Source organism: Mus caroli, unplaced genomic scaffold (genome assembly GCF_978045245.1).
Source record: "Mus caroli unplaced genomic scaffold, Mus_caroli_1 scaffold_4, whole genome shotgun sequence".
In the NCBI taxonomy this organism is placed as follows: Eukaryota; Metazoa; Chordata; class Mammalia; order Rodentia; family Muridae; genus Mus; species Mus caroli.
The window spans coordinates 58,494,623-58,506,519 of record NW_028227259.1 but is presented as its reverse complement, the minus strand read 5'-3'; positions in this window follow the sequence as shown (position 1 = coordinate 58,506,519).

Genomic DNA, 11,897 nt, shown 5'->3' with positions numbered 1-11,897 from the left:
TGCACATGGTATAGGATTTCACAGAAAATTCCTCATTTTCATTTGAATAAATGCTTAGAAAACAGTATAAGCCTACTTAAGATGAAATTCTGTATGCAATACAGACACTACATTGTTTTGTGCCCAATATTAATTACTATACCAATTGATGACATCATACAAAAAGCTGGTTTCAAACTCTCTAGTATATATGTCAAAGAGTAGGCTTTATTTGTAAAGTTATTTTATTAAAAGGTCCAAAGGGCTTTGTAGGAGCAAGAATGTATTATTAGGGACAAGATGTTTGAGGGAAAGATTTGTGTATGTGGTATTTCCAGAATGAGCCACAGAATAGGAAAATATGCAAATTATAAATCCACACATTAGGACCAGTTGCCGACTCAACTTTCTTTTCCTTTCCAAGATTTTATTTTTAATTAGTTTTAAGTTCCCTGAGAAAAAATAAGAGAAAAGTTTAAGGCTTTCTTATATAATTCCGACCTGTGTCCATGCACACACCCCTATCAATAACATCTTCCACACAGGTGAGTCATTTCTTAATGTGATAATAAGCCTACATTAATACACAGATCTATCAGAGTCCATATTTCATATTACATTTTTGGTCTTGATCATCTTCTGAGGATACATATACGTATACATATACATACACACACACACACACACACACACACACATCCAATATTATAATACCAAATAGGATGTATCCTTGTCCTAAGATGCCTTGTGTTCTTCATATACCTGTCTCTTCCTATAAGCAGGAAGGTCAATGACTGTTTTTACCTTTCTCGGGTGTTTTAAGGTGCTGCTGAGATGCTTTAGTGAGTAAAGGTACATGTCTATGAAACTTTTAAACGTATGAAACTATCAACTTATAAACTAATTTTTGTGCCCAAAATCCAAGTAAGAGTAAAAGCAGAGAACTGACTCCACAAGTTGTTTTCTCACCTCCATATACATTTTATAGCATGCATTGCTTGCCATCAAATAAACACACACACACACACAAATACTACTACTGTACTGCTACATACCTACATATATTTATACATATACATACATATATATATATATATATACATACATACATACACTTACACACACATTATATATAATTTTAAAAGTAATCCTAACTTCTCTACAATGCCATGTTGCTAGAATTGTGTGGGGTGTTGTCTGTTCCCTTAGTGTGTTACTCAGTTTTCCATAATTTTGACAACGTATTTGGCAAAACTGATTTTAAGTAAAGGCTTGTTCTGGCTCCTGGTTTCATGGGTCCAGTCCATGCTTACTTGGCTCCATTGTTTCTGGTTACTCAGAGTAGCTGAAAATGCAGCAGAGGGGAGCTCCTCAATTTATGATAGCCAGAAGGCAAGCCAGAAATGAATAAGACAAGACGGCTGGGGGCAATGCATTGTTTAAAGGCACTGCCTTAATTTCCTCCTATCACTGGGAGTGTTACTTCCTAACAGCACCTTCAACTATTGAGCCTGTGTGATCCAATCACCTCTCAGAAATGGTACCATTTAGAGATGAAGCTTTCAATAGGAGTCTTCCAAATCTAACCCATAACAAAAATAATGTGTTTATGATTCTTCTTTGTCTTTAAATCCTTTACTGCATTATTTGTTTAGTGAAACAATTATATACCTCTACTATTGGTAGTACTATAGCTAAAAACAGGCCCTTTGTATACAAAGAAAACACTACAGACTCATGGCTCTAACTTCAGTGATAGACTCTGATTCAGCATCAGGATGAGTCAAGTTATGTATTCATTTACCGACTAAAAAATGATTTTTAACTTTTGTATTTTGGACCATTAAAAATAAGGATGTTTTGAAGATCACATGTTTTAACTAATTTTGGTAAATGTCAAGAGATATAATTATAGAATCATATAGCAAGAATACACTTACATTTTAAAGAAATTGTTAACTGACTTCATAAGTAGATATACTTGATAATACTCTATCAGATTATTTCTCTGCATTCTCCATCTCCCACCAGTATATGGTGTTTTCAGTGTACCATAACTTAGTCAGTAAAATAGGAGAATAATAAATTCTTATTGACATTTTACTTTGCATCTCCTTGGTAATTTTCCATGTAATAGATTTTCTTGTTGAGGTGGCAACCATCCCCCTACACATAGAAACACACACGTATACACACAGACATATATTTGTATGGGTTTAGGTATACATATGCATATAATAGTTCTATTTTTTAAAGTCTCAGTGAGTTTCATAAAATATGTTTGGTCATATTCATTTTCTTCCTCTAGTTCCTCTCAAAATCTCCCCTACTTCCTGTCCCACCATCTTTATATTCACTCTGTCTCTGTCTCTGTTCCTCTTCCTCTTCCTCTTCCTATCTCACACTGTCTCTACCTCCTCTGTCTTTGCTTAAGTGTCTGGTATGTGTTGGCCAACTACTCCTGGTTATGAGTCCTGCCCTAGCATCTGTTTTACATATTTATATATGAAGTTCCACTCCATGGAAGAAAACTGATTCCCCTTTTTCCAGAAGCAATCAAAGACCAAATCTCCTAAGTGAGGGCTAAGACTTCTTGACTTCTTATACACATCCTTCCCTTTATAATAGGATTTTGTATGTCCTGTGCAAACTTATAATAATCCATCCATGGTTTAATTGGGGGTATTTATTTTCTTGTTAAATTGCAATCATTTTGTACAGATTAATAATAGCATACTTTTAACACATGTGTTTGCTGAAAATATTTTCTCATAGTGTATATTGTTTTTCTTGTGATGTCTTTCACAGAGTGGGCATTACTTTGAAATTTTAAATAAAGTTTACTTCATCCTTAAATTGTTTGCTGTCTTGTGCTCTTGTGTTGTATCTTGGAAGATATTGTCATACCCAGGGGAATATAGGTTTTCTAGTTTTAAAAATATTAGAGAGCTCAGCCCATCCCATACAATTTTGTACATGCAATTCTGTATTTAGGATCATTTTCCTTATGTATGTCCAATTGTTGCAACATCATTTACCAAAAAAAAAAAATTTAACATAAAAATCTTTTATCTATTAATTATTTAACAAAATATTTTCAACTAATTAGTTATTTTTATTGCATTTTTTCTTAATCTGACTAGAGATTTATCTAATGTATTGATCCTTTCAGCTAGCCAGCTACTGTTTTCAAGGATTTGTCTGGAGTTGTTTTCAATTGTATTGATTTTTGTTTTAGTTCTGAATATGTCTTTTTCCTACTTGTTTTAGATTTGATTTACCCTGCTTTCTTTCTTTGTCCCTCTCTCTTCCTTCCTTCCTTCCTATCTTTCTTTCTTTCTTTCTTTCTTTCTTTCTTTCTTTCTTTCTTTCTTTCTTTCTTTCTTTCTTTCTTTCTTTCTTTCTGTGGAAACATAGGATATCTGTGTGATGCTGGAGATTCTTTCCATCTAAGCTTTGTTCTCACTGCTTCCTGTTGTTACACATTTATTTGTAATGTGTAATATGTAACATTACTCTGTGCTTGTGTGTGTGTGTGTGAGAGAGAGAGAGAGCATCCTAATGCCACAGCATGTTTGTAAAAAGAGGATAGCATGCAGATCTCTCTTCCTAAACGTTGGTTTAATGAATTGAACTAGGGTCCTCTTCCTTAGCAGAAAAGACTTTTTTTTTCATAGTGGGTGTCCCTCCAGCTCCACTGGGTTACATGAATTGTGATGTTATTTTTATATTCATATATTAAAATTAAATATATTTATCTTAAGATGTTTCTCCTATCCACTATATAAAGACAGCACAATAATGTCTTTTTCATTTTATACTTTAAGGGATACTTCATGTAATACTTGGGGATTGAAAATGGAGTTCTGGGCATGGTGGAGCACACCTTGAATCCCAGCACTCTGGAGACAAAAGCAAGTGAATCCCTGGGAGTTATAGGCAAGTGTGGTTTACAGAAGCAGTGTCAGGACAGACAGAACTGCATAATAGAGGGATTCTTTCAAAAAACAAAAAACAAACAAACAAAAAAAAAACAAACAAAAAACAGAAACAAAAAAAAAAAAAACAAAAAAAGAGAGAAATACCCTAAAACTCCCAAACACCCTAAAAAACAAAAGCAAACAAACAAAAAATAATTTACAAAGGTTATATTTGTTATATTCAGCTATCAAGATGGCTCAGTGAGTTAGTTATTAAGCACGTGAAGCCAAAACCAGCTCGCTTAAATTGTACCTCGACTTATATCAGTACACCATAGCATGTCCACTTAGCAGACACAATCAATAAAGATAATAAAAACTATTTTTAATCTTAAAAAAGTTTATACTGAATTTGTTTCTTTTATCCATATGAATATTTTTAAGAGGATTTTTTTCTTTGCTTTTGAGAAAGACTCTAAGAATCCCATGCTGGCCTCTGGTTTTTAATCCTCTCTCCAGCTTTCTCGCTGCTTCAGTTTTCATCAAGCACCAACATGTGCTGCCTTAAAAATGTATTTTAAATCTTCATTTGTTTGAAATTATTCAGTCACCTTTCTCTTAATGTGTTATTCAATTCCTCTGTGGTTTAAGAGCAGAAACTGAATAAATTCTTTTGTTAAGTTTTTAAGACATGCTTTATGCCCCAGAACTCTTTCCTTTCATATCTTGAACATGAAAATAATCAGGAGGTACATCGCTTTTCCAATGTCAATGTGATTATGAAAATAATATAGCAACCTCAATTCTGGTTAACTATGATGCCCTAGACATACTTGTGCAGAGTTATGGATGGAATTGGAGGTCTTAAAAATGTTTCTACAGGTAAAATACTTGCCCGTTACAAGTGTGACTCTTAGTTCATATATCCCTAGTAACTTCATAAAGCCAGACATAGCAGTTCACATCTGTAATGTCAGTGATGCTACAGCAAGATGAGAGCCTGGCAGAAGAATACTCAATTGTTCTCAGAACAAATAGCCCAGCATAGGCAATGGAAGACAACAAAAACCACTTTTCTAAAAGATGGAAGGTAAGAACCTACATCTGAAGTACTCGTTTGACATTCACATATGGTCTATAGCCTGCTCATACCCTTTACACAGAAAACCTTATACTCACACATACCCACTCACACATGAATGCACAGACATGTGTGCACTCAAAATAAGAAAAGAAGATATGGGGGCTGGTGAGATGGCTCAGTGGGTAAGAGCACCCGACTGCTCTTCCAAAGGTCCAGAGTTCAAATCCCAGCAACCACATGGTGGCTCACAACCATCCGCAACGAGATCTGGCGCCCTCTTCTGGAATGTCTGAAGACAGCTACAGTGTACTTACATATAATAAATAAATAAATCTTTAAAAAAAAAAAAAGAAAAGAAGATATACGATGTCTTTACAATGGTTTATTATTCATTTCCTGTTCTCATTACTTAAGAGAAATATATGTTCATTCAGAGAAGTCTAAATCTTTTACATATCCCTAGACATTAAGATTTTGGTCATAGGAACTGGAGAGATGGCTCAGCAGTTAAGAGCACTAACTGCTCTTCTGAAGGTCCAGAGTTCAAATCCCAGCCACCACATGGTGGCTCACAACCATCTGTAATGAGATCTGACCTCCTCTTCTGGAGTGTTTGAAAACAGCGACAGTGTTCTTGCATATAATAATAAATAAATCAATCTTAAGATTTTGGTCATGGAGTTTAGGAAGGATCTCTTAAGAAAAATGCTTGAGTTGGTAAGGAATAGAGAATAGTAAGTAGATTGAAGTTTTCTCCTATGAGGCTCTACCAGAGCCTGACAAGCACAGAAGTAGATGCTCGCAGCCAACAGAGGAATTAAAGAAAGGACTGAACAAGCTGAAAGGGTTTGCAGCCCCATGGGGGAGGGGGGGTGAACAAAAGTGTCAGAGGGTCAGACCACTCACCCCAAGGTACTGGGGACTGGACCACCAACCAAAGGGTACATATGGAGGGACCCAGGGCTCTGGCCACATATGTGGCAGAGGATGGCTTTGTTGGACATCAGTGGGAGGAGCGAGCCCTTGGGCCTGAGGGGGTCCAATGCCCTAGTATAGGGGAATTCGAGGGCAGGGAGACAGGAGAGGGTGGGTGCAGCAGCACCCTCATAGAAGCAGGGGGAGGGTAGATGGGATAGAGGGTTTCCAGAGGGGAGACCTGGAAATTTATTTTCATTTGAAATGCAAATAAAGAAAGTATCCATAAAAGAGAAAAGAAACAGGGGAGAAAAAAAAAAGGTCCGTATTTAACTATAACTCTATAACTGGATGTCTAGACATTGAATAAGGAAAGTTCCCCACAAGAAATTTCTATTTTTATTCTGACCCTTTCCAGTATCATATGTCAATGTGTTCATAGTGTCAGTTTTAAAGTGGTGATCAGATCTTCCTTTAATAGGTAAAAGGTCCATAGACACAGACACATCTGTTAATGGAAATATTTAGGCAACAAATGAAACTGTGTCACCTTATGCCAAAGTTAAGCTATTTAGGATCCATCTTAACTATGATACTTCAAGAAGAAGAATGTCATATAGAGTGTTTGAAGTCAAATGCATACTGAAAGATCTACTCATCCTTGCTTTTAACTTGCGAGAACATCAACTATTTTCCATACTACTTCTAAGAATTCCAAGATTTAGGACATTTTAAATCACATCCAAAATATGATTTGGTGTTTGTGGCAAAAAAAAATTCTTTATAATCTTTCAAACTTGTAATGTCTAGGGATGAATATCTGTCCCCTGCTGAACAAGCAACCCAATGGTATATTAGTGATGGCAGAATTCCCTTTACACTGTCCCAAGGTTATGAAGGCAAGACCAATTTTGGCTGCTTGCATTCTCTTAGTTTCTACAGTGTGTTTTATGTCTATGAGCTAAATTATATTACCTTCTTAAGTTTGATTTCTATTTGTACTGAGCAAATCTTAATGACAGACAGAATAGTACCTAGCTGTCAGGATATTAGAGACAATTCTTATTTTAGTTTCAATTTCTCTTGACAGTCCAAAAATAGTATATAACTGTTACTCTCACACAGCACAATTTAAAACATTACCTTTTATAACAGTACCAAGAATGCACAAAATATGCAGTGTCTACCATGCAACATTTTCTTTATATACCATATGTTAGTCTAACATAAATTGTTTTGAAGTGTCTCTTTTTTCATGGGGCCAGATTCTTCAAACTCCAGTTCTAACAACTTTAATGCATGTGTCTACAGGTGAAAAGCGATTGGTGGAATAAGAAAACATATTGAATCCCAGATGGAGGGTGTTCATGCTTAGGAGTCACTCGACTTTCTAGTGCTTTTTCTGGAACTCAGTGGGACAGATACTATTGCCCGCACTTTTGTGTCCCCCTGGTAAGAACACGCTCAGGGCAACCGGAATCTTCTGCAGCACAAACTTTATTGCTTACCCCATCAGGAGCCAGTGGAGAAGAGAGCCAGAGAGAGAGAGAGATGGCGGAGCCCCCTCCCTTTTATGGAGGACTGTCCTCCCCCTCGGACGTGTCACTCCCTGATTGGCTGCAGCCCATCAGCCGGAGTTGTCGTCACGGGAAAGGCAGAGCACATGGCGTGGAAAGCTACCCCGGCACATGCGCAGCTTGCTTGTTTACTACTTAGAACACGGGTGTCAGTGCCATCAGCGCCATCTTGTAATGGCAAATGTGAAGGTGGCTCCTTACAAGATACACTAAAATACAAGCATGTCTGGAACGAATCTCTTTCTAGCTACTTAGAAATCAATTGATAGACTAACTAGAATTTGATACTTCTTATGCCAATCATGACCATAAGGATGAGAATTGGGCATTATATCCTTTCTTTATACATCAATAGACTTTATGACTATAAAATTTAATTTGCTTAAAATTGTATAGTTTCATATCAGAAGAATTAAAGCATGTGCATAATGATTTTTCATAGAAAACCATTGTTTTTTAGTGCATGCTATACAAGCACTGATTTTTCATCAAAATACACTCATTGATTAGACACTTTTAAAAACAGGATCATTGAATCTGTGTGGTTGTTGACCTAAATTATTTTGCCACTGGTGGAAATAAGTGAAACTATGTGTTTCATCCTAAACTCTATAAAACTTATTTTCCTGGGAATGCATAAACTGTTGAAAGACAAGAATGCAGATGATTTCAACCATCTTTCAACCTACACATAGAAATCACTTCTTATATAACACAGTTCTCATATTTTACTATTTGAATTTTATATTCTAATTCTAATATCTAATTAATATTTGTGTAAACACTGATTGTTAAATATAGCATGTGTTTCAAAGTAACAAAACAGTATTAAAATATCATAGTTATTTATACTATAATATTTTGTAGGTTGTAAGATCATAAATACAATAACAGACATTTCTTTCCCATCTCCTGCCCAGAGAGTATAGCATGATTATATCATTTGCTTATGACATTTGTTTTTCATTGAAAATGACTTACTGGTTCATTCAAGTCAACCCTTAATATTTAGATATTGAGGAAATCCTATGACTTACTGGGTGATTGTAACATTTACCACTGTTTCAAGTAGAAAGGTTGAGTATAACTTTCACAAATAAAACTATAATAAAAGGGATAAAAAGTCAACCAAAAAGAGTTATGATTCTTTTTAAATGATACAATGCATATTTTGAGACTCGAAAGTAACTCTGCAGAGGCACAGCTCAGTGAAGTCACTAACTGAATATTTATTCAAAAACAAAGACTACTGAAAGATCCCAACTTCTGAAGGCCAATTCAAACTACATTGAATAAATGGAAGCTGTGTCTCAAAAAAATGAATGTATGTTAAAAGAATGAGTCTCTGGAACCAGAAGCAGAAAAGACAATACAACAATATCTTCAGTTATAAATTGTAGATTTTTAGTAAAGACATTCAAACAATAGCTAAGAATGTACCAAACTTCTCTGAAATGCAGTCACCACACACACACACACACACAAACCAACAACAAAGAAAAGAAAACAATCATTTCAGGAAGGGAATTGCTATGCAGGTAGTTTTCAGTCAAACTTTAAAAGCATGAATTATAAGACATCCCCCCTACTCTTTTTCTCCAATAATTAATGAAGAATGTGTAAACATTGTTTTGTTTACTATATTTAAATAATTTGACACTTTTATGACTTTGTGGTTGAATTGGCTATGGTCTCTAGAGAAACACACTCTTTAGAAGCCAAAAGGAGAATCCTAAGGGGTGACAACCTCTGGTACCTACAGGTTCCTTCCAACAGGGGATTTTCTTTTTCTTTCATTTGATACTGTGAAGTATATAAACTATTTTATTCTACAGATAATACACTAGTGTCAATGATGAGTATTTCTTTTTAATATGGAGTTAATATGAGTAAGTTGCATCTATTATTAACTTTTATGTTAGAGACAGGCAGTGTGTTACACAAGGTTTAAATATGTTTTTCCATCTCCATTTGTGAACTAACTGTTTCTGTGGAAAGAAAGAGAATGAGAGGAATACAGGGAATCTAAAAAAATAAAAGCTGATGATTCCTTTTTGTCGATGTGGTGAAGTCTGCTACTTTCTGCTGTAAGGTATTTTGTTGCTATTTTGCATTTAAGAACTACTTTTTTTTTTGTTTTGTTTTTCGAGACAGGGTTTCTCTGTATAGCCCTGGCTGTCCTGGAACTCACTTTGTAGACCAGACTGGCCTCGAACTCAGAAATACGCCTGCCTCTGACAATATTCCAAGTTGCATGTTCGTAATTGTAACTGTAGCCAGAAAAAAATGAGAATGCTATATTTTTGTGACTTTACTGATGTTTTGTTTTGGCTTTCTATCATGTTTTTATTATTTTCCTAAAATGGACTTAGGTGCCAAAAATATAAGCCTTTAAATGAAGATGCTACATGGCATAGATAGATAATGTAAATCTGTTGCTCTTCTTTTTTGTTCAGGGGCTAAAGGACTTACCTCAATAGTGTCAGAATTGTAGAGACAAATTTTAAATTATTAAGATTATTCTAGGCTTTCTTTCTTTCCTTCTTTAAGATTTCTCTCTATATTTTATGTATATGAATTCTCTATCTGCATGTACACTGGCATTCCAGAAGAGGACCTCACAATTCTTTATAGATTATCGTAAGCCACCATGTGGTCGCTGAGAACTCAAGATCTTTGGAAGATCCTCGACTGTTCTCAACCAGTGGACCATCTCTCCTGCCCCTATCCAGACATTCTTTAAAGTATAACCCTGTAATAAAAATTACTGCATAGAAATCCCCTCTGTCTGGTACTTTTTATTTTACCTGATCTGACAGATATTAATGGAAAAGTTGAATTAGAAATGATATCTTGGGCTCCATTAGTCCATGAGGAGTAAGGTTTTACAAAATGCCAATATGTCATTAACAATCTAACAAAAATCTACTTAGTAAATTTATCATTCACATACCCTCCACTTTTTAACTCCCATGTGCCAAGAATTAAATAATATATTATCTCCCACTTCCTTAAAACCTTAATGATCTTTCTAAAGGTTAGAAATCATTGGGAGGGACTGAAATGTATAGTGCTTATTCAGCATACAGTAAACCCATATTAAATGTTATTTGCTTAGAAATACTGTTAATACAATAGATATTGTGTAATATATAAATATTTATGATGTATTGTATTAGCATTAAAAATGCAAGTAAACTTGTTAATTCTCCCTGGTCAGTTTTATTTGGGGATCTTTTTATTCACGATGTGCCTTAATGCAAGGAGGCATCTGAAATGTGATAATTAATTTCATCTCCCATCTCACCAATGGCCAGAGCACTTGTTCAAGGTTGTGGATAGTTTTAAAGGTGTTTAAAAAGAAATTGATATTTAGTCTGGTAGAATGACACAGATTAACTGCATTAATGTTGTAGACTTCATCAGTTAAGTTCACGGACTAAATATAAAATTTTGATCCTTGCCTGATTATAAAACATCTGACTGGGATATATGATAATACAGACATACATATATATATCATGTGTGTGTGTGTGTGATTCCTGACCTCAAATTCAACCTTATTTTAGATAGAATGAACTTACCTGAATTTCTAGTTCTTTACTAGAGTCACAGATAGGAGAACATACCTTTTTCTGCTTTCACCTGAGCAGATTCTTTAGAGTAACTTCACACACACAAACACCACACACACACAATTCCTTATTTCTCAGGAAAATTATATTACATATATTTTATGGAATATAACACAATGAGCTAAACAACACATCTAGAAATGTGGAAGACACAGAGACCTGCCACTGTCACATCCAAATCAGATTGAGTTATTTGCAACTGGAGTAGCCACCCAAGTTGGAGAAAGGCTACACAATAATTTCAAAAGCATGAAAGGCACCCCTCATCCTCAAAGTGTTCCATTCCTGTGTAGGTCCATTTCGGTGGGAAGCCTTAGAGCCAGGAAGGCAGTTGTGAGTCAGACTGAGTTAAAAGTGTCAAGAAAAGAAATCTACCATTCAGAGTTACAGAAACCACTAGCTAGGGAGGAAAGAAGGTATTTCTATTCAATTACTTGCTTTAAGAAACCAACTTGAAATCTGAAGCATAAAATAGAAAATAAAACCTCCCTCAATCTAGGTGTCAACCCATCCACCCACTCCCTCCATACAAAAGCTTATCTATCTTTGCAGGAAACGTTTGATGTTCCCTCCAAGCTGACCTTCGTTTATAGACCAGTATCTTTTAGCGATGAATCATTCCTGCAAGATCTCCTGGGGTTGTTTTCAAGAAGATATCAGCTTATTTTGTGAGAAGCAGAGAGCTTTACTTTCTAATGCCGTACTGGATTAAATGTATTCAAATATATTATCTGCTCTGAATTGTGTTTGTGAAATGCTTTGCAGCCATCCTGTATTTATCTGTCCT